The sequence below is a fragment of the Tachyglossus aculeatus genome, chromosome 9, assembly GCF_015852505.1.
Source record: "Tachyglossus aculeatus isolate mTacAcu1 chromosome 9, mTacAcu1.pri, whole genome shotgun sequence".
Classification (NCBI taxonomy): domain Eukaryota; kingdom Metazoa; phylum Chordata; class Mammalia; order Monotremata; family Tachyglossidae; genus Tachyglossus; species Tachyglossus aculeatus.
Genome location: NC_052074.1, coordinates 33,474,133 through 33,495,292, shown reverse-complemented (window position 1 = coordinate 33,495,292; position 21,160 = coordinate 33,474,133).

The following is a 21,160-nucleotide window of genomic DNA, read 5'->3' as shown; positions in this document are numbered from 1 at the left end:
AGAGGGCAAGGTAGAAATTAATATAAATGAATAATTTGTAGTATATAATTTATAGGTATGTACATACTTGCTGTGGGGCTGAGGGTGGGGTGAATATCAAATACCCAAAGGTCACAGATCCAAGTGTCTAGGTGACCCAGAAGGGAGAATAAGTTGGAGAAAAGAGCTTAATTGGGGAAGGTCTCTTGTAGGAGATGTAACCTTAACAGAGCTTTGAAGGCGGGGTGAGAGATGGTTTGGTGTATGTGGAGGGGAGGGAATTCCAGACCAGAGGGAGGATGCGGGAAAGGGGTCAGTGGCAAGATAGCTGAGATCGGGGCACAGTGAGAAAGTTGGTCCTAGCAGAGTGAAGTGTGCAAGCTTGGCTGTAGTGGGAGATCAGTGAGGTAAGGTAGGAGGGTGCAAGGTGATTGAGTACTTTAAAGTCTGTGGTAAGGAGTTTCTGTTTGATGCGGAGGTGGATGGGCAACCATTGGAGGTTCTTGAGGAGTGGGGAAACATGGACTGAAAGTTTTTCTAGACAACATGATCTGGGTAGCACAGTGAAGCTTGGACTAGAGTGGGGAGAGACAGGAGGCAGGGAGGTCAGCAAGGAGGCTGATGCGGTTGTCAAGGCGGGAGAGGAAAAGTGCTTGGAATTAACATGGTAGCATTTTGAATGGAGAGGACACGGCAGATTTAAATGATGTTGTGAAGGTAGAATGGACAGGATTTGGTGACAGATCGAATCTGTGGGAAGAATGAGACAAAAGAGTAGGGGACAGTGTCACGTTTATGGGCTTGGAGATAGAGAGGATAGTGGTGGTGTTTACAATGATGGAAAGTCAGTGGGAGGACAGACTTTGGGTGAGAAGATAAGGATTTCTGTTTTGGACTTGTCTACTTTGAGGTGTCAGCGGGACAGACAGGTAGAGGTGTCCTGAAGGCAGAAGGAAATGCAGAACTGCAGAGGAGAGAGATCCGGACTGGAGATGTAGATTTGGGAACCATCCGTATAGAGATGGTTGTAGAAGTCATGGGAGCCAATGAGTTCTCCAAGGGAGTGGGTGTCGATGGAGACTAGAAGGGGACCCAGAACTGAACCTTGGAGGATCCCCACTCTCCGAGGGTGGGAGGCAGAGTCAGAATGAGAAGGAGCTGTCAAAAAGATAAGATGACAACCAAGAGAAAGGACATGGTCTGAGAAGCCAAGGTTAGATCAAGTTTCAAAGAGAAGGGAGTGGGCCAGAGTGCTGGAGGCAGTTGAGAGGTCCAAGAGGATCAGGGTGGAGTAGAGACCGGCAGATTTGGTGAGAAGAAAGTCGTTGATTGCCTTAGAGAGGGCTCTTTCTGTGATGTGAAGTGGAGGAAAGCAGATTGGAACAGATTGAGGAGAGAATCAGGGGAAAGGAAGTGGGGACAACAGGTGTGGACAACTCGCTCAAGGAGTTTGGAGAGGAATGGTAGGAGGAAGGTGGGGCGATAACTGAAGGGAGTTGTGGGGTCAACAGAGTATTTTTTAGGATGGAGATACGTGAGCATGATTGAAGGCACTGGGGAAGAAATTTTTAGAAAGTGAACGGTTGAAGTCAGCAATCAAGGAGGGAAGAAGGAAGGGGGCAAGTTTTTTGATACGGTATTAAAATTTGGGGTTAAATGCTCAGATGCAGGGGGTAGATTTTGATTGTAAAATCCTTGAGGGCAGTGATTGTATCTACCAAGACCTTAGTAGGGATGGAACCATTCTGTGGAAATTGCCCTGGGATGTGATCCAAGGCACTCATTTATTTGGGATCCCATGTATAAAATACATACTCAATTAATACCATTGACTGATTGATTAGGGAATATTCTTCCCTCAACACAAGTTGTATAACAAGAACAGCAAGTGTGGCTTGGTGTTAAAACAAAAGCATGTGTGTGTTTGTGATGTCAGTCATGGTATGATGGTATTACTCTTCCCAGCTAGCCTCTGCCTAAACCTCACTAAATATTTAGTGTTTCTTTGGTTTCTGCAATGTTGTACTGTTAATATACTAAGATAACAATAATATCTAAGCACTTACTGGGTGCCAAGCACTAGGGTAGATACAAGGTGATCAGATAAGACCCAATCCTTATCACATAGTCTAAGGTAGAGAAAGAGTAGGTATTTAATCCCTAAATGTGTCTGCTGATGCTGTTGTATTGTACTCTGTTGTATTTTGCCACTTCTTGTGGCCTAATGGTTAGAGCCCGGGCCCTGAAGTCAGAAGGAGATGGGTTCTAATCCCTGTTTTGCCATGTGTCTGCTTTGTGATCTTGGGCAAATCACTTACCTTCTCAGGGCCTGAGTTACCTCATCTGTAAAATGGGGATTAAGACTATGAACCCCACGTGGAACAACCTAAACTCTCTTAGAGCTTAGTATAGAGCCCGGCACATAGTTTGTGCTTAACAAATACCACAACTGTTATTAGTATTATTGCTGTCCTTATTATTATTCTCCTAAGCGCTTAGTACCATGCTCTGCATATAGCAAGTGCTCAGTAAATACCATTGATTGATTTTATAGATGAGGAAACTGAGGCACAGATAAGTTAACTGACTTATCCAAGATCACACAGGAGGAAGGTCGCACAAGTGGCCTTGTTGGGATTAGATCCCAGTACTCCTGACTCCTAAACCCATGCTGTTTCCACTGGGCCATGTTTTGTAATGAGTGGCAAGGTTAAAAACTCTTCTGCTGGTGGTGGAGGACATAATAATGCCAGAAGATTGTGTAATGAAAAAATTTAGTCATGATGGTATCTCTGAACCATTTATTCTCTGAGCTATTAGTCCCCACTGAACCAATAGTTACTGCAACACAATTTTACCATAACATGGATTTCTTCAAGAACACAGATCTCCTCGTTAAAGGAGATCCCCATGTACTATGAAATGATTGATTTTTCTTTTCAGACAGCCCAGCTACATGCTATTGTTTTGAATCTCGTTTATGGGGTTTGCCAGGTTCAGACTTTCATTTACTTCAGGCATATTGTCAGTTATTTATTTATATTAATGTCTGTTCATTCATTCGGTCATATGTATTGAGAGCTTACTGTGTGCAAAGACCTGTGCTAAGCGCTTGGGAGAGGACAATATAACAATAAAAAGACACATTCCCTGCCCACGACGAGCTTACAGTCTAGAGGCCTTGCCACTATCTCTGTTGTACTCTCCCAAGCTCTGAGTACGGTGCTTAGCACAAAGCATTCAGTAAATACCATCGATCGATCGATTGATTAATTCATATCTCTGAGCTGAAACAGCAAAGAGATCCACAAGCCAGAAGCATGAGGATGATTCCCAAATCTACATCTCCAGTCCTGATCTCTCTCCTTCTCTGCAGTCTCGCATTTCCTCCTGCCTCCAGAACATATCTACTCGGATGTCCCACCAACCCCTCAAACATAACATGTCCAAAATAGAACTCCTTGTCTTCCCGCCCAAACCCTGTCTTCCCCTTAACTTTCCCATCACTGTAGACAGCACCACCATCCTTTCTGTCTCAAAAGCCCGTAACCTTGGCATTATCCTCGAATCATCTCTCTCATTCAACCCAGTTTTTATCTATCACTAAATCCTTTCCGTTCTGCCTTCACATCACTAAAATCCATCCTCTCCTTTCCATCCAAACCACTATCACCTTAATCCACTTAACCTATCCTGCCTTGATTACTGCATCAGCCTCCCTGCTGACCTCCTTGCTTCCTTGTCCCTCCCAACTCCAATCCATAGTTCACTCTCCTGCTCAGATCATTTTTCTACAAATGTTTCCCATTCCTCAAGAAGCTCCAATGGTTGCACATACACCTCTACATCAAACACAACTTCTTACCGTTGGTTTTAAAGCAGTCAATCGCCTTCCCCGCTCCTCCTTTACTTACTCCTACTACAACCTAGCCAGCACACTCCACTCCTCTAATGCCAGCCTACTCACTGTACCTCGATTTCGTCTATCACACTGCCAACCTCTGCCCACATCCTGCCTCTGGCCTGGATCTCCCTCCATCTTCATATCTGACAGATGATCAACTCTCCCCTTCTTCAAAGCCTTATTAAAAGCACATCTCCTCCAAGAGGCCTTCCCCAACGAGGCCTTCATCTCCTCTTCTCCCACTCCTTTCTGTGTCCCCCTGGCACTTGGATTTGCCCCCTTTATTCACCCCTCCTTCAGCCCCACAGCACAGAGAAAGGGGCCGGGAGTCAGAAGGTCATCGGTTCTAATCCCATCTCCGCCACTTGTCTGCATTGTGACCTTGGGTAAGCCACTTCACTTCTCTGTGCCTCAGTTACCTCATCTGTAAAATAAGGATTGAGTCTGGGAGCCTGGAAGCCTGAGATTCGGTGGGACAGGGACCTTGTCCAACTCGATTTGCTTGTGTCCAAGCAAATCGTATCTACCCCAGCACTTAGTATAAGTGCCTGGGACACAGTAGGTGCTCAACAAATACCTTCATTTTTATCATTTTAGGAGGTCGCACTCTAGAAGGGTTCAACTAGCTAATACTGTAACCTCAGGGCAGTCTGCAGAGAGCAGAATAAAGGAAATATACTACTCCCCATTATGATAGCAAGACTCTGAATAAGTAGGCTCCACACTCTTGGCCCACAAAATTCCATTCTTGGGTTATAAACACGCTTCACTAAGTTAAGAATTTCAACAGCTGTAGTAGTTGTTCAACAGAATCTTAAAGTAGATCTGGGAATTATCTCCTTTCTCTGTTTTGGAACTTGTTCCCAATTTACTCCAGGGATTACAGGCCCTACTGAATCCACTGCTATACTTTTTTTAGACTGTAAGTTTTAGGTTGTAAGCTAGTTGTGGGCAGGGAATGTATATGTTTATTTACTGTACTCTTCCAAGCACTTAGTACAGTGCTCTGCACACAGTAAGCGCTCAATAAATATGATCAACTGATTGATTGACTTTAGTAGCTCCTCTTTGGGGATCTGTCCAGAGAACCTACCTTGGGAAGGTTTCTGTGATGTACCTTCAACTTCTGAGTAAATGGCAGCTCTGAATGCCCACTCCCTCCAGATGCATAAAATGCACTACCTTCTCCAAGGCCCTAGAATTTCTTTCTCACTTCAATATCCTCCTCTTCCTTGCTCAAATGCTCCACTGAATTGGGCTTTACTCCAGCTGATGTTATTAGGTGAATGACAGACATCTTATGCACAAAATCTTTTCCCCTGAGGGGGCCTGAGGAGTGAGCTGTTCCTCAGTTTTATAAACTTCTGGGTCTTTTCCACTTTCGTGGGGGAAAAATCAGCTGGTCTCAAAAACCTTTGTTAGTGCTGTGACCTGTGGAGTTGGAAAAGTTTTCCTGGAGGAGTTCATTCATTTATTCATTCATTCAATAGTATTTGTTAAGCACTTACTGTGTACAGAGCACTGTACTAAGCCCTTGGGAAAGTACAATATAACAATAAACAGTGACATTCCCTGCCCACAACGAGCTCCCAATCTAGAGGAGAGTTCTTCTAGCTTGCTAGGAGTAACCATTGCTTACTGGAGTTCCTGGAGTAAATTTGTAAATTGAAATTGTCAATTTGTCAATGGTCAATTTAAATTTGTAAATTTGTTCCTGGAGTAAATTAGGAAAAAGTTCCAAAACAGGGAAAGGAGGTAATTCCCAGGTCTACTTTAAGATTCTGTTGAACAGTTTCAGGTTGGGCTGAAGAGGGGAACTGGTAGCAGTGGGGTGTCACTGCAAGGGATGGAAGGGGATTTTAGGGGAACTTGGTGTGTAGGTACAGAGGACAACAGGGATAGGAAGTCTTCTTTCCCAACCATCGCAGTTTCGCGATCCTCAAGATCAATCCAGCACAAAATGCAGTCTGATCACCCTGAGAGACTCTTCCCTTTCTGCCCCTCTTATAACATGACATTAACAGTTACCCCTTCTGTAAAATGGGGATTGAGTCTGCGAGCCCCACATGGGACAGGAGCTGTGCCCAACCTGACTGTGTCCAACCCCAGTGCTTAGAACAGTGCCTGGCACATAGTAAGTGCTTAATAAACACCACAATTCTTCTTTTTATTACCTGGATAGAACATGATTGAGTTAGGTTAACACAGGCTAAAGAGCGGAACAAGGGCAATGATAAGAACAGATGAACAGGGTCCCTAAACCTGACTCTTCCCTGACCTGTGAGTTAGAGCCCGTTGTGGGCAGGGATTATCTCTATATGTTGCTGAATTGTACTTCCCAAGCGCTTAGTACAGTGCTCTGCACACAGTAAGCGCTCAAACAATATGATCAAATGAATGAATTAATTAACAGGCCTTCTGGTAGAAAACAGAGTTGACTGACCTTGAAAATTACTGTTGGAAAAGAGAATTCCTGGGTTGGAGGAGGGAGTCAGGGAATTGGGGACCTTGCCTGACCTCCCCCTCAATCAATCGTATTTATTGAGCGCTTACTGTGTGCAGAGCACTGTACTAAGCGCTTGGGAAGTACAAGTTGGCAACATATAGAGACAGTCCCTACCCAACAGTGGGCTCACAGTCCCCCTCAGTTTTATGCTACCACACTAGACTTGCAGAAACACACAAGCCTTACTGTAACACACCAGTGTTAAAGTACGGTACCATTCTTTGTGTTGCTTTGTGTTTTTGCACCTTTACAGAGCTGTATTTAATGAGGTAAAATCATGTTATAAAGAAGACCTAATGCAAGTCTTTGTGTTGCTTTGTGTTTTCGCACCTTTACAGAGCTGTATTTAATGAGGTAAAATCATGTTATAAAGAAGACCTAATGCAAGTCAATACAACAGGAATTTGTATCAAAAAATATCAATCATGGTGGCATCTTCAAAGCCACCAACCCATTAATTCCCGTTGATTCAGAGGTTTCTATGACACAATTTTTCCATAACATGAGCTTCTTTAGGAACAAAACTATGGAATAATAACAATAATAGTGATAATTAGCATAATCATATTTAAGTGCATAATAATAATAATGGTATTCGATGGGGGTTACTATGTGCCGAGCACTATTCTAAGCACTGGGGTAGATACAGGATACTCCGGTTGTCCCACGTGGGGCTCACAGTCCCCATTTTACAGATGAGGTAACAGGCACAGAGAAGTTAAGTGACCTGCTGATAAGTGGCGGAGCCGGAATTAGAACCCACGTCCTCTGACTCACAAGCCCGTGCTCTTTCCACCAAGCCATACTTCTTCTCTATATGCCAAGCACTGTACTAAGTGCTACTAAGTGCTGGGATAGATACAAGATAATCAGGTCCCACATGAGGTTCACAGTCTAAGTAGGTGGGGGAACAGGTATTGAATTCCCACTTTGCAGATGAAGGAATTGAGGCACAGAGAAGAAGTTAAGTGACTTGATAGCCCAAGGTTACACAGCAGAGGCAGGATTAGGACTCAGGTCTTCTGACTCGCATGCCTGTGCTCTTTCCCTAGGCCACGCCGGCAGTTTAGTAGAACTAGGGTTATGTGCTTTTGAATGTCATTCATGTAGAAGCAGAAGCAGCGTGGCACAGTGGAAAGAGCACGGGCTTTGGAGTCAGAGGTCATGGGTTCAAATCCCAGCTCCGCCAATTGTCAGCTGTGTGACTTTGGGCAAGTCACTTAACTTCTCTGGGCCTCAGTTACTTCATCTGTAAAATGGGGATTAAGACTGTGAGCCCCCCGTGGGACAACCTGATCGCCTTGTAACCTCCCCAGCACTTAGAACAGTGCTTTGCTCATAGTAAGTGCTTAATAAATGCCATCATTATTACTTTCTGCATTTTATTTCTAGTAAATAGGTTTAAATATAAGAACAGTGCATTTTAAAATAATAATAATAATAATAATGATGGCATTTATTAAGCGCTTACTATGTGCAAAGCACTGTTCTAAGCGCTGGGGAGGTTACAAGGTGTTCAGTTTGTCCCACGGGGGGCTCAGAGTCGTAATCCCCATTTTACAGATGAGGTAAGTGGGGAACAGAGAAGTTAAGTGACTTGCCCAAAGTCACACAGCTGACAATTGGCGGGGCAGGGATTTGAACCCAGGACCTACGACTCTAAAGCCTGTGCTCTTTCCAATGAGCCACACTGCTTCAAAAGCTAGCCTCATTTATAAATACTAAGTCCCCTTTACAAAACCTCAGTTGTGGGCTTCAGACAGTGAATTTGGCTATCACTTGGTCATTTTAATCAGAAAATACACAATTTCTTGGTTGATAGGTTATTATTTTTCCTGTCCAGTCTTTTCATGCTTTCTCTTCCATTATCTTGGTCCTGTTCAGCTTAAAAAAATATTTCCTGTTTTGCTCCCGAGATTATTACTTCAAGGAGGAAGTGTGGTCTTCTGGCAAGAACATGAGTCTGGAGGTCAAGAGCCTTTGGTTCTTGTCCTGATTCTGCCTCTGATCCACTGGATGACCTTGGGCAAGTTCCTAACTTCTTGGTGCCTTTCTTTCCTCATCTTTCGAATGGGAATAATAATACCTGCCTCTCCTTACTCACACGACTGTTGTGAGTAAAACAACAGTATCAATTTGAACGTACTTGTGAAAAATAAAGTGCCAAGCAAATTCAAGGTATTATTATTATTTTCAAGTAGGAAACTGATTAAGATTGGCCTGAACCCAACACTAACATGTCATACTGAGATAGGGTTGTTTGCATTTTTCTTCTTCCTAATTCCAAGACCTTGACTATCAACCTTTAAAATGCTATTTCCAATCCTAAGCGTTAGACCTTTTTAGTCTAGGTAACAAGAACAGAGATTTTATATGTAAGTAGATGACCGTTTGCTACCAGGACTGATTTCACTTTGCAAAAGGACATTTTGGATGACAAAATAATACTTCTTTACTCCCCCGCTAGCCCAATTAAATGGAAAATGCTTAGTTGCCACATAATTTAGTGTAAAATGCTTACAAAGTCAGCAAAGAACTATAATTCGCTGCACATAAAAGCCATCCAATGTCGTAAATGCTCAGCTGCTTTCCAGACGGAGCCTGGCTAAGATCTTGATGGCAAAGAGATATCCAGTAATTTTCACAAGCGGTTCTCTCATCGTTTTTTGGAAGATGGTGGATATGAATATGGTGGATATGGTGGTTTCTTTGAAGGCCTGAAGCATCTCTTCTATCAATCAATCAATGCCATTTTTCTTTGAGCTTTCAACTGCACTAAGCGCTTGGGAGAGTGCAACAGAGTTGAGAGACACATTCCCGGCCCACAGCAGGCTTCCAGTCTATAGTGGAAGACAGACATTAAAATAAATTATATATACGTACATAAGCGCTATGGGGCTGAGGGTGGAGTAGAGGGGTACAGATCAAAGTGCATAGGTGACACAGAAGACAGAGGGAGTAGGAGAAATGAAACCAGTCGGGAAAGATGTCTAAGCGGACGTGACTTCAGTAAGACTTTGAAGGTGAAAATGGATGGAGAGAAGAGAGTGGTGGTTTCTATTTATTTTCTTAATGATGTGCATCTAGCTTTATTTCTATTTATTCTGATGACTTGACACCTGTCTACACGTTTTGTTTTGTTGTCTGTCTCCCCCTTCTAGACCGTGAGCCCATTGTTGGGTAGGGACCGTCTCTATATGTTGCCAGCTTGTACTTCCCAAGCGCTTAGTACAGTGCTCTGCACATAGTAAGCACTCAGTAAATACGATTGAATTAATGAATGAATGGTTTACAATATATGAAGGTCGGGGGGCGGGGGGGAAGGTGGCACGTGGGAATTCCAGGCCAGAGGGAGGAAATACACAGGGGGTCAGTGGTAATATAGATGTGATCTTCAGTGTTCCATCTGTAGCTTATTAGCAGGTAATAATTGACTCAGTTGTTTTCATCTTAATTTAATTTCCCCAGTTTTTCCATCCCACCTGGTTCTGAAAATAGATACAGCATTATGCATAAGGTAGCAAAACTGTGCTTTTCAAAATCATTTTTATCTGAAACCCAAACTGGCTAATCTTTCACTTGATGAATGAACGAATCAATCGGTGGCATTTACTGGACACTTTACTGTGTGCAGAGCACTGCTCTAAGTGCTTGAGAGAGTGATAAATTGTCACTATGGTTTTAGAAACCTGCACAGATAAAGATCCTTGCTATACTGTCTTATTCTCATAAGGCAATTTTTGGAATTGTTATAAGTGAAATTTCATGTTTGGATGATCAAATATAATTTCCTTATAATTGAATTTCCTGAAGAGACAGCCACTGTTATCTTCTTAGCTGATAGAAATACAGTATCTTCATTATGCGGTTCATTACACTAACTGTTAAACTCACATCTAGACATCTGATATACAGACACTCACGCAACTCACATGATTTTGATGAAAGACATTTCCCTCTCAAGCAGAAAATGTGAATTCTGAAAGGTATTACATAGTATTTGCAAATCATATTGGAGATCTGGATTAGGAAAGGATTTTCAAGGTTATTCTGAGTATTGATGATCTACAGATGCTACAGAAGGAACTCAAGAGTACCAATAATGCATTCTTTAAATGCTAAAATGTCAAAATAATTCAAACCATGAAAAATATATAAGTAATAAATTACAAATAGAATGATATAAATATATATATAAATACTCTGGAATATATAATAAAAATAACTAAGACATATATATTTTAAAACCCTTCTCACATGAATGAAACCAATACAGTTCAGTGCTGCAAAGATAATAATAATAATTATGGTATTTGTTAAGCACTTACTATGTGCCAGGCACTGCACTAAGCACTGAAAGATAAAACAAAATATCTATTAAATGAAAGCAAACCCTTATCAAAATGGGTCCAAATGCATTTTATTAAAAGATCATTTCAGCATTTAAAGATATCTCTACTAATGTATCTGTGATATAAAATTGACAAGACGTGATAACCTGGGTTTGCTGTAGTAGTAAGATTGTTTTTTCTGCCAAAAAAAGTCAGACTTTTACATGGTAGCATTTCAATTTATCAACAATATTATAGATGAAATGAAAACTCAGGATTTTGGAAAATCCCTCTTTCCATTCCCATTACATTTTTCTAGGTTTGATTTAATGCAGTTGTTATTTTTGGCATTCTTGCCTTTTGAATTCAGCCCCACGGACATTACTTTTCAAAATTCTTCAGGCTTAAGTGCGAAAGATCTTCTGCAGGCTCGATGTAAGGGAGGTTTCACTTTGCCTCAGCTGATTTTTAGGGCAAAAAAATTTCAACCTAGGAAGCATACAGTAGTAATTCTGTATTTGGACAAAAGGTTTTAGATGAGCAGTTAGGATGCATAACGAAATAAATATAGCTTTAAAAATCAGAAGCCCTTCTTGAATATTATCTGAATTTTTGAGTGTTGAAATCTTGAAATGCAGCTTTGCTAAAAATGAGGAAATTCCTCTATCAAATAAAAAAACCGTAACTCAGAGCTTATAAAATGTATTATTCAATTTCTCAATACTGAACTCAACTTTTGGTAGCAGTCATATGGTACTCTGGGCTGCCAAAAACTGGATGCTTTTTAAAAAAAAAATCACATCTTTTCTTTTTCACACAAAGTCTATATTTTCAGGGTTGATCTGATTCTAGTTAAAATATAACAACTGTGATTATGATAATGTCCTATTCTCCAGGATAATTTTATTGCAGTCGAAGTTGGTGGTGAGAGTTGGAATAGGCTTATCCGACTCCAGACAAAAGAGGATTTAACTCGGTAAAAAAATGGAAAGCAAGAAAAAGCTAAATATCTGGAGAGACTAATTTATGGGGAAAGAGGGTAGGATAATAGGTGATAAGTACCGAAAATAGTGAAAAGATATCAGTATCAGGGAGGATAAATAATTACCAGGAGGAATTATTCAGCAGTAAAAGTAATTACTACTGAGCAACCTTGGATAATCACTTAATCAATCGTATTTATTGAGCGCTTACTGTGTGCAGAGCACTGTACTAAGCGCTTGGGAAGTACAAGTTGACAACATATAACTTCTTAACATGCAACTTAACTTCTTTGTGCCTCACTTTCCTCAGAGGGTAAAATGGGAGATCCGATTCCTGTTCTCCTTCCTGCTTAGACTGTGAGCCCCAAGTGGGAGAGGGTCGACTATCTTTACTTACCCCAGTGTTTGAGACATAGTAAGCACTTAACCAAAACCATCATAATTATTATTATCATTACCGTAGTATGTGGTCTGAAATAGGAGATTTAGAGTGAAACTAGTGAGTAGAAAACAAATCCTAATAAGGAGATCTAAGTGAACTCCGAGTGAAATAGCTGAAAGTGTAGCTGATGCGATTTTTAAAAAAAAAATCATACGTGGACTGACTAAACTGTTTAGAACAATCGATTTTAGGTAGAATACATCCAATTCCTACCTATGTATTCTCTCCCAATGCCTAAGGCAGTGCTCTGCCACAGTAACTGTTTAATAATGCTTTCCCCCCTCCTAGACTGTGAGCCCGTTGTTGGGTAGGGACCATCTCTATATTTTGCCAATTTGTACTTCCCAAGTGCTTAGTACAGTGCTCTGCACAGAGTAAGCGCTCAATAAATACGATTGAATGAATGAATGAAATGAATGAATAAATATTATGACTACTACCCACTTCAATTTTAATCTGATTAATTTTGTCAATTTCTAAGGAAAATCTTAGGGAACGCATTGCTTCGTTGTCACTAACATACAGAAGAAATCTAAGGAAAGATTTCCTGTGCATCAATTCTCTACCACCTTGCAATGAAACACTCTGAGGAAAATACCTTCACGTGTACTTCCCAAGCGCTTAGTACACTGCTGTGCACACAGTAAGTGCTCAGTAAATACGATTGAATGAATTTGTATTACGTGAACAGAAAACCTCGTTTCGTGAGATCTCACTTAACATAACATCTTGCCAGATGATTGTCATAAATCTGCCCTTTGTTGAAAGTCTATCAAGTTAAATTATTACTACTGTTCATATTAACAACAACAGTAATCATGACAACAATGATGATAATTGTGTATTGGTTAAGCATTTACTATTTGCCAGGTACTGGGATAATCAGATTAGACACAGTCCCTGTCCTACATAGGTACCACAGTCTGAGAGATAGAAAGAGAGGTATCTTACCTCCACTTTGCTGATGAGGAAACTGAGGCACAGAGAGGTTAAGCGACCTTCCCAAAGGCACACAGCAGGTGCACGTCGTGTGCCTTATTCATTTAATGAACATTCAGTAAATATCACTGATTGATGGTGGAGCTGAGATTAGTCCTCACTGCTTCCTATATTCTAGCCTCGAGGCCACACTGCTTCTCAGTTTTCTTCACAAGGTTTTCTTCAGACAAGGTTAACGTGACTCTGGAGGGAAGACAGAGGAGCTTGAAGAACCAGCCAATAAAATGATATTCTTGTCATTTCAATTAAAGTTGGTCTTGGCTTTGGAATTTTCCTGGATTATCACTGCTTTTAGGACAGGAAGCAAGTGCCCCAGGTGGCCCTAAAATGTCTGGATGAGACCACTCTTCCCTTCAGATTGAGACTTTTAATAAATGCAATGATTAAATAATTAACTGTGGCCCAGGCAGACATCAGGATAAATGTCATCTCTGCTAGGATTTAGAGCATAAGCTCTTTGTGGGCAGGGAACTTGTCAGCTTGCTTTTCTGTATTTTCCAATAATATAGTACAATACGCCCCGCTATGTGGGTATACAATAAATTCAACCAGCAGATCTAAACGATGCCCATTAATACCACTGAAACGTCAAGCTAGTGGATAGTGGGAAAAGGTTGAAATGAAGAAAAAGGGGAGAGGCAAAAGAGAAAAAGAAGGAAAATTTATCCATCAGGTGTAGGGCTGATAGAAATTGCCTCAGTTGCCACTCGGTGGCACTGGAGCCATAAATTATCGGCATTTCGACTAATCCAGAGTTTAAATTGCACAATAACTTCTAGGATCCAGATATGGTACCTTTATTTTTGGATTTCGTAGCAGACACCGAGAGGGACGATACAGAAAATGTTCCCTGCTTGGCACAGGGAGTAGCACGATCTGGTAACTTAAATTTCAGTGTTACCATTTTGCGATTTATCTTTGGCAGTCATTTCTTTTTACGAGCCAATTTGCTTATAGAGTCTCTGGCTAGAATAGTTGAAAGCACCTTCCTTTAAATAATATTCCTTGAGGGCCAGGTGGAATGGAGAGTGAATGTCACCTCTCCTTGACAATAAGGAGACAATCAATCAATCAATCAGTCGTATTTATTGAGTGCTTACTGTGTGAAGAGCACTGTACTAAGCGCTTGGGAAGTAGAAGTTGGCAACATATAGAGACGGTCCCTACCCAACAATGGGCTCACAGTCTAGAAGTCTAGAGACAGCGTTAAGCAGTGTGGCTCAGTGGAAAGAGCCCGGGCTTGGGAGTCAGAGGTCATGGGTTCTAATCCAGGCTCTGCCACTTGTTAGCTGTGTGACTTTGGGCAAGTCACTTGACTTCTCTGGGCCTCAGTTCCCGCATCTGTAAAATGGGGATTAAGACTGTGAGCTCCACGTGGGACGACCTGATTACCTTGTATCTCCCCCAGTGCTTAGAACAGTGCTTGGCACATAGAAAGCACTTAGCAAATGCCATTATTATTACTGAAAGCAGCGTGGCTCAGTGGAAAGAGCACGGGCTTTGGAGTCAGAGGTCATGGGTTCAAATCCTGGCTCTGCCACTTAGCTGTGTGACTTTAGGCAAGTCACTTAACTTCTCTGTGCTTCAATTACCTCATCTGTAAAATAGCGATTAAGACTGTGAGCGCCACTTGGGACAACCTGATCACCTTGTAACCTCCCCAGCACTTAGAACAGTGCTTTGCACATAGTAAGCGCTTAATAAATGCCATCATCATTGTTATTATTATTGAGAACGCCTATTATTTGGAATATATTTATATACGCAGTATACGTATATATGCGATTACGCTGTTTTTAAAGATGACACTGCTGACTGTGAGATTCTGTCCATACAGGGGGATAAAGATGAAACAAACAATCCCCAGTAAACACTCCCATCTGCATATATAATCCTGAACTAACTACACGATGAACTTGCCTCTTTTGAGACAGCCTCTTGGTATCCCAAAGAATGGAGAGCAGTAACGACAGTATTAGGAAAAGAGGTGCTGATAAACAGAATCAATATTAAGAACAGATAGTACAATTAAAAACATAAATGTCATCTCTGTTAGAATTTAAGCTCCTCTTTTACAGTGTAAGCTCTCTGTGGGCAGGGAACTTGTCACTTTGTTATTCTGTATTTTCCAATCATGTATTACATACGCCCCATTAAGTGGGTATACAATAAATTCAACAAGTCCACTACTATTACTACCCAAAGGACCATCCGGACACTGAAATTGTTTATCGGCATGGGGGACGGAGAGAAGCATGAGATACAATATTTACGTTAGAGGAGAATCTAATCTTTTGGGGAAGATGTGGCAAGTGGCCAAAATGAGGGTGTGGAAAGATGGATAGGTAAAAAAAAAATTAAGATGTATTGTATGCATATAAAAGAGGCCTTTCGAATTAAGCCCTCTTTTCTCTGGCTCCCTCTTCCTTCTGCTCATCTATGTACTGGGATCTGAGACCTTAGGGTATTTGATATCTCTCCAACCTCAACCCCATTATATATTATAAATTATTTATTTATATTAATGTCTGTCTCCCTCTCTATACTATAAGCTCTTTTTTAAGGTATTCGTTAAGCGCTTACTATGTGCCAGGCACTGTACTAAGCGCTGGGGTAGATACAATCTAATCAGAATGGCCAGAGTCCCTGTCTGGCATGGGGCTCCCATCTTAATGCCCATTCTACAGATGAGGTAACTTAGGCACAGAGAAGTCAAGTGACTTACCCAAGGTCACATAGCAGACAAGTGGCAGGGCCAGAATTAGAACTCAGGTCCTTCTGACTCCTTAGGTGGTGTTCTAGCCACTTGGAAACACTGCTTCCCATTGTGGGCAGGGATCGTGTTTGTTATCTCTGTTGTACTCTCCCAAGCATTTTGTACAGTTCTCTCTCAATAAATGCAATTGATTGATTGATTGATTAATATCACTATGCGCTATATTCAAGAGTACAAAGGTAACCTGAGGAGGGAGAGTTTTATTGGGGAATCTTTCCAGAATGAGGCGGGATTTGAAACTGGAAAGATTTGTGGTGTTTTGAATTTGGAGAGGGAAGGTTTTTCAGGCAGGAACAAGGAATCAGATGCAGAAAAGGTGAGAGCCGAGTACAGTGATAGATAGAGTGAAAAGGAAAGTGGTTGATAGAGAAGCAGCGTGACCTAGTAGAAAGAATGTTGTCCTGGGAGTCAAAGGACCTGGGTTCTAATCCCAGCTCCTTGCCACTTGTCTGCTGTGTGACCTTGGGCAAGTCGCTTACCTTCTCTGTACTTCGGTTCGCTCATCTGCAAAATGGGAATTCAATACCTGGTCTCCCTCCTACTTATTCATTCATTCATTCAATCATTTATTGAGCGCTTGTTGTGTTCGGAGCACTGTGCTAAGAGCTTGGGAAGTACAAGTTGGCAACATATACAGTCCCTACCCACCAATGGGCTCACAGTCTAGAAGGGACTGTGGACCTTCTAATCTGGGTGGACAGAGTCCCTGTCCAATATGGGGCTCACAGTCTAGGTAATGTATCCCAAACTGAGCTGATAATCCACCCCAAATCTTCTCCTCCCCCTCATTTTCCCACTATACTTGACAGCACCACAACTTGGGCATTATCCTTGACTCTTCCCTCTCTTTCAATTCATTCGATTGTATTTATGAGCCCACTGTTGGGTAGGGACCGTCTCTATGTGTTGCCAACTTGTGCTTCCCAAGCGCTTAGTACAGTGCTCTGCACACAGTAAGCGCTCAATAAATACGATTGATTGATTGATTACTGTGTGCAGAGCACTGTACTAAGTGCGGTATATTCAGGAGTACAAAGGTAACCTGGGGAGGGAGAGTTTTACTGGGGAATCTTTCCTGAATGAGGTGGGATTTGAAACTGGAAAGATGTGTGGTGTATTGGAAAGCACAATACAGCAATAGAGACAATCCCTGCCCACAGCGGGCTTACATTCTAGAGTCAATGAGTTGCAAAATCAACCCATCAGTGGTATTTATCGAGTGCATGCTGTGTGCAGAGCACTGTACTAATTGTTTGGGTAGATACAAGAAAATCAGACCAGACCCAGGCCCTGTTTCTCATGGGGCTCACAGCCTAAGAGGGTGGGAAAATGAGTATTTCATTCCCATTTGAGCCCATCTTCAAGACCGTGAACCTGTCTTCTAGACTGTGAGCCCATTGTTGAGTAGGGACTGTCTCTGTATGTTGCCAACTTGTACTTCCCAAGCGCTTAGTACAGTGCTCTGCACACAGTAAGCGCTCAATAAATATGATTGAATGAATGAATGAATTAAAGATAAGGGAACTGAGACACGATGAAGTTAGGTAACTTGCCCAACATCAGCAGACAAGAGGCAGAACAAGGATTAGAACACAGTGCTCTTTCCATTGGGCTGCACTGTTGTTTTGAATATTAATTTATTAATTTTATCTCTGGTCTGAGGGAGTGGATAAATTGGAAAAAAACAGGGGCCCAGTTTTTGTACCTAGATTTGATGAATTTACATAGACATTCAGAATTCATGAGAGATTTAATTGTTTTTGGAGATTTGAAAGTATGGTTTCAAATTACTGATTATGGTTTCAAAGCTACTGATTTGAAAGTAGCTTTGAAAGTATTTTAAATATTCTAGAGTGGTGTATCTAGAAATGCGGATGTCATCTTTTCATAGCATGAGAAGTTCCAAGCTTGCAAACTGACTGGGCAGAAACTCAATTAGAGCGTAGAGTGTATTTATTCTGAAGAATAAGGTCCTTGATGTAGGCACATTTTAGTCTGTTTATTTGAGAGATTTGTGAGGATTTGTTATTAGACTCAGATTTCTGAATCTGGGGGATTCTTGCTAAATAATCGCTGAATGTGGAACAGAATGACCAGGCTGAATGTGATTGGAATTTGGTTGGGAGCTCTACAGAATCTTGGCGAACATAATAATATTAATAATAATACTATTAAGTGCTTACTATGTGCCAGGCACTGTACTAAGTAGACAGAGCAAAATGGGTTGGACACAGTGTCCTGTTCCACGTGGGGCTCACGGCCTCCATCCCCATTTTACAGATGAGGTAACTGAGGCCCGGAAAGGTGAAGTGACTTGACCAAGGTCACACAGAAGACATCTTTAACAAATACCATAAAAAGGATCAAATGGAGTCTGTTCTGGGAAGCAGCCTGAAATTCAGAAGGTAATGGGTTCTAATCCTGGCTCCACCACTTGTCTGCTGTGTGACCTTAGGCAAGACGCTTCACTTCCCTCTGCCTGTTACCTCATCTGTAAAGTGGGGATTGAGACTGTGAGCCTCACATGGGACGGGAACTGTGTCCAAACCAATTTGCTTATTGGGATTAGACCTTCGGACTCCCAGGCCCAAACTGACTTGAGAAATATTGCAAGAGAAGACCCATATTGAAACCACAAATGCAGAAGCAGTGTGGTCTAACGGATACAGCACAGGCCTGGGAATCAGAATGGCCTGGGTTCTAATCCTGGCTCCACCACTTGTCTGCTGTGTGACCTTGGACAAGTCACTTCACTTTTCTGCACCTATTCCCTCATCTATAAAATGGGGATGAAAATGAGCCCCGTGTGGGATGGGAACTCTGTCCACCCTGATTAGCCATATCTCCTACAGCGCTTAGTACGGTGCCTGGCACATAGTAAGCCCTAAACAAATACCATAAAAAATGAAGAAATGATTTGCAAATCAGAATACCTGAAGAGCAGGTTCATAGTACTGGATTAATTCTTCCCTAAAGGGCTTACTAGTTGGTGAAGATGCTCCTTCCCATGAGGTAAAGAACTTAAGTCTCTAAACAACTCCTTAAACCTTTCACATTGGGAAAGAAAAACTAAACCCCAAAGAAAGTCACCAACACTAACTTCGATTTTCCTCCAGGTACTGATTCATCTCCCCTCTCAGGGTCGCACCTGGAGAGTTTCCAGTACTCTACCAGTCTCAACTGGGAGGGAGAGTCAAGCAGAGGCCTGTCCCTTTCATTTCATTCCTAGCTTGGGCAGCGGCTAGCGAGCGGAAGGCAATCTGCTGCAAGTCAAAACTCACTTGTGCTGGGCAGCAGTGAAACGGGAGAGAGTCGAGGGCAGAGACTCAAGTTTACTGCGTGGAAGGAGGCAATGGTAAACCAATTCCGTATTTTTACCGAGAAAACTCTATGGATGCACTACCAGAACGATTGCAGATGGAGAGCAGGGCGTTCTGGAAGAGATGCATCCATGGAGTCTCTATGGGTCGGTGATGACTCGACGGCATAAGACAAGACTGATTCATCATCATCATGTTCATCATCAATAATGGCATTTATTGAGCGCTTACTAAGAGCAGAGCACTGTACTAAATGCTTATGTAAACACCATACAGAAATTGGTAGACATGTCCCCTACCCACAATGAGCTTACAGTCTAGAGAGAGCAAAGAAAAAAAAGAGAGATCTCAGCACTGTCAACAAAGTGACCTTATTCCAAGTGACCCCACCTTTCTTCACCCGGAAGAAGAGGGCAATTTCCTTTTTCTACCCCTCCAAGAGGGGTAGACTTGACTCTGCCCTTTAATGTTATGAAATGCAGTGAGTCAGCCTCCTCACTTATTAGGAAATGCAGTTTCTCCTTTCCTCCTCTGCAACTCCCCTGCCAAGTTTCAACCAGACCCTTGAATGGATATTTTGAAATCCCAGAGTTCTCACGGATTAGAGAGGCCAGCAAACTTGGTACATTTAAGTTTTAATGTATATAACCTCTTGGCTCTTCCTTCTGAGTAAATCTCTCAGGAAATCCCAGCCTCTGGATAATTTTAGGGATTTATGTGTGAAGCAATAGATATGTCCTACAAAATAGTTAAATCCTACTCCCTCCTTCGTAGACTTGTGAGTGCCACAGGGACTGTGTCCAACCTGGTTGTGTTATGTGTACCCCAGCACTTGGTACCGTGCTTGGCATAAATTAAGTGCTTAACAAATGCCACTGAAAAAGTGATTAAAAATTGTTTGCATCTTGATGAAGTGGTTAAATCCGATTTACCTTCCAAGGTGTTTTCAGAGACTGCAAAAAACCGAAATGGCACTAAGGAGAAATCACTTGGCTTTCACAGAGTAACTCAATCTATGCCAGCACAGAGTGTTAAAACAAAAGCTGTCAGGAGTGAAGCTCAGTGAAAAAAAAAACAGTCAAAATCAAGCTATTCTGAAGGTGCCTTGAGGTTAAAAGAGCTTTGAATTTTCCCTGCAGCACCTTAGTGTTAAAACTATGGAGCTAATGTTCAGTACAAAATTCAGATTTTCTTGAGAACCCAGATATACCTTGCCTTAGAAACTGTGGCATAAGAATATATGTGGTTGTAGAAAAGCAGAATATGGTAAAGAGAAACTGAGGCACATTATTAAATTAATTCATAGGCACATAAAATTATACGGTGGGGTATTGTTCTAGCAGCAGCACATAAGTACGGTGGCATTTCAGTGACATTTTGAGGATAAATGAGATATTTTGAAGGATTTTCACCAACTTGGAAAAGTAGGCATAAGGTGCTGCAGATATGAAGCCGGTTTTCCTGACACAAGCAGATGAGACTATAGTCCAATAGTCCAAAACAATGGAAAATCCTGGTGTTCATTTATTAAATGAGACTTAGAAAGTATTCACTGCCTGCAGAGCTCCTTTTTGGGCACTGTGTGAAGTTATGAAGGACAAGTCAAGTTTCCAGTCCCTGCACTCAAGGAGTTTATCGATCAATCAATCAATCATTCATTCAATCATTGCTATTTATTGAGCACTTACTGTGAAAATACAGTTCAGTAGATTTTTAAAATATTTGTTGATGGTCTACTATGTACTAAGTGTTGGAGTAGATACAAGACTGTCCCACGTAGGGCTCACAGTCTTAATCCCCATTTTCCAACTGAGGCACAGAGAAGAGAAGTGACGTGCCAGCAGACAAGTGATGGGGCTGGGATTAGAACTCAGGTCCTTCTGACTCCCCCTGTGCTCTTTCCACTCTAGACTGTAACCT